Here is a 3,095-nt window from a genome sequence, read left to right as displayed (position 1 = left end):
GATCAGTTTGGTTTATGAACCGACATTTTTGTACTAAATAACATTGTATTAGATATCATTGTGATTTCAAATTCCTAATCAGCTCAACTAGTATTGGAGCGGAAGGGAAGATTTAGGCGGCGATTTTTCCCGAAACATAAAATTGTGAGCTTGGGTTGCCTGACGCTGTCTGCGATCACGGGCTTATTGAGTCTTCGTTGCTATTGGTTACCCAGGGTAACTAGGCTTTATTCACTGATCATTCAAAAAAACAAATAAATAAATAAATAAATATATTTTTGTGATTAGATGTAACACAAAATTACATGTATAGTGTCTGTATTATTACTATTCTAGACACTAGACAAACGTTAGAATTCGGCAAATCGGATTTTAATAATCTCAACTTAATGCAGTTGGCCGATAATAATCCTAACTTAGAAAATAGTTGTCATCAGTCCCAACTTTCACACTGTTTGTTTCCATTGGACACCCGTTAAAAAAAAACTTAACGGCGTTAAATTTTTTCCAAATTTCAAATTGATGTTTTAGGGCTTTCGTTCAGAATGAGGATACGAGTCAATTTCTGTAAAACTTATCTCAAAACGGTGGTCCAGATGACTAAAGGATGCTTCAATTCTGGTGTGTAAACTTTTAATTAAAAGAATAAGCTTTAGAGCACCGTTTCGAGGTAAGTATTACATCAATCAATTCGTATCCTCATTCCGATCGAAAGCCTTAAAGCATCATTTTGAAATTTGGAAAAAACTTAATGTCGCTAAGTTTTTTAGTACGTCAGCAATATAGTATGCTATCTAATAGCATTCCCATCCTATCCCCTAAATTTGTGTGAGAGGAGTTTGTAAATTATAGGGTTGGATTTTGAGTGGTTGTGAGTGTAAATTATAGGATGGAGAGAGAAAAAGTATTGATTTTTTGTAAATTTGAGAAAAATGTGGTGATTTTTTGTAAATTATAGGGTGGAGAGAGAAAACTGTATTAATAAAAGTATAAAAAAAATATTATTTAGTTAAACAGAAGAGAGAAATGTAGTGTTTTTTAGAGCATGTTTGGGATTGAGTTTGAAAAATGTTTATTGGCTTATTAGTATTTTTAAAAAGCCAATAAATTAAAATGTGTTTGGCAATCATAAAAATCTTTCTTATTTTAGCTTGTTGAAAGGGTTAAAAAGCAGTTTTCCAAAAACCTCAAATCCTGGCTTTTCAAAATGGTTTTTTGAGAAAGCAAATAAACATTTTTCAAACTTAATCCCAAACATGCCTTTAGTATAATTATAAAGATGAGGATGAGGATAGGTAGAGAATGCTCTAACATATTTTAAATTATTTTAAATTTGTCATAACCAGTAAACCAGAGGCGAAGGTAGGTAGACTAGGACATAGTCATGTAACATAAGTGGGCTAAATCTTCTTTAGTTACATGATTTTTGATTGGCCTCAATCTTCTTTTTAAAGAAAACGAATTTGACCCCATGGGTTTGATGAAAATTTTGCATAAACCTTTAAATCAATAAAAAAAATTTCATAACTCAGTAGGCTAAAAATAAATAATTAAACAAACTCATGTTAGGAAGCCAACTTTAGTTACCATTTTGATAAGCCCAAAAACAATAATTTCAATAAGCCCATAAGTTCATAACCCATTAACTCTAATACCCAATCTCTTGTATCCTCCAATTTGTTTTAAGCTCAATCTAAAACACTGTGCCAGCCAACCATCAACGACTACGAGTGACGACCAGTCGACCAGACCAGTGAAGTCGTAGACCAAGTTGTTAGTTCAGAAGCTGAAACTGATAGTGGTTTAAACCAATAAATTTTTTCTTGCAAGAGTTGGGGATACATAATGAAATACTTATCACATAAAACACTTGCGCATTGTTTTAGCTATATACATTTGTTATTGAATTGCTTGAATATATTGAGTTTGATGCCATGAATTTTAACAAATGGCAGGCACGTGGCATCCACATATACATGAAGGCATTTTATTTTGTATATTATTTACATTTTTATAAAACACATTTAAGGGATTACTAATATAACGCATCAAATTCTGCAAATAAAGGATCAAAATATAGTGAATGCAATTCGAGTGATAATGCAACTAAGCAACAAATGCAAATGTTTATACTTGAATAATTTGATTGACTTTTGAAAGAGGCTCATCTGAAAAATATTTGATTGAAATGGTTAGCAAGGACAACGATTACATTACTCAGCATGTACAAGAAAAAAAAAACTTATGTCACCAATCGTAATAATTATGAGTTTGAAATTTCAACACAGTAAATATGCAAATCAAGAGATTAACAATGGCTTAACGAGGCAACCATTGTATTGTATTTCTTTAGGCGTATGGGTAAGCCTGAATGATAATTTTTGTGCATTTGAAATACCGAAGATACTTAGGATTGCCTAGATAAATCCATATTATTTTGATTACGAAGAAAAAGAGAATATAGTGTATGAACTCAACAATTATATTCCTATAAGATGATAGGAAATAAAATGTTTACCAAGGTTTATGATATATTTAATATTGCAAAAAAGTATGAAGTGGAAACACCATATTTTGTATTTGTTTACCGGTTGCAACGACAGGTGTTGAAAGGTGTTTTTTTTTCCTTCTTTAATGAAGCATGTAGAAACAAAATTGTGTAATCGGTGGGTGACTATTATAAGAACTAATTTTGCATTTCTTGTATATAAAAAAAGAGGTATTTGCAAATGTTTCGATTGAATTGATGATGCAATGAGTTGTTTTAAAAAAACTGGAGACCCGTAAGAAAACGCTATAACATGTTTTCTTTTAGTAGCATATTTTTAATTTGTGTGACCGTAGAAAATAATCATGGCTGTGGGACTGATGAAACCATACAAAGACTTGGATTCAATGACATTGACGTTTTAAATTTTCAGTGAACAAAATAGAAGAAGAATAAAATAAAAATCTTAAGTTGCCTAGCAACAGAAACTTAAAATCAAGAAAACACTTGAGGCTTAACAATATAATTGAACAACACACCCGGTGGGACTCGAACCCACAATCGCCTGATTAGAAGTCAGACGCCTTATCCATTAGGCCACGGGTGC

The 3,095-nt window shown here is 31.8% G+C and overlaps 1 non-coding gene across 1 annotated transcript; it reads right to left on the bottom strand.

The window, feature by feature from the left end:
- Window positions 1-3,022: 3,022 nt before the first annotated feature.
- TRNAR-UCU (transfer RNA arginine (anticodon UCU)) lies at window positions 3,023-3,095 on the bottom strand. The gene has a single exon. It is a non-coding gene; the product is annotated as a tRNA-Arg (tRNA).

This window comes from Bidens hawaiensis, unplaced genomic scaffold, assembly GCF_021521415.1.
Source record: "Bidens hawaiensis isolate Kalapana, Puna unplaced genomic scaffold, B.hawaiensis_p1.1 tig00030301_1, whole genome shotgun sequence".
Classification (NCBI taxonomy): domain Eukaryota; kingdom Viridiplantae; phylum Streptophyta; class Magnoliopsida; order Asterales; family Asteraceae; genus Bidens; species Bidens hawaiensis.
The sequence above is the reverse complement of the archived record's forward strand: the minus strand, read 5'-3'. Positions and strand labels throughout refer to the sequence as shown.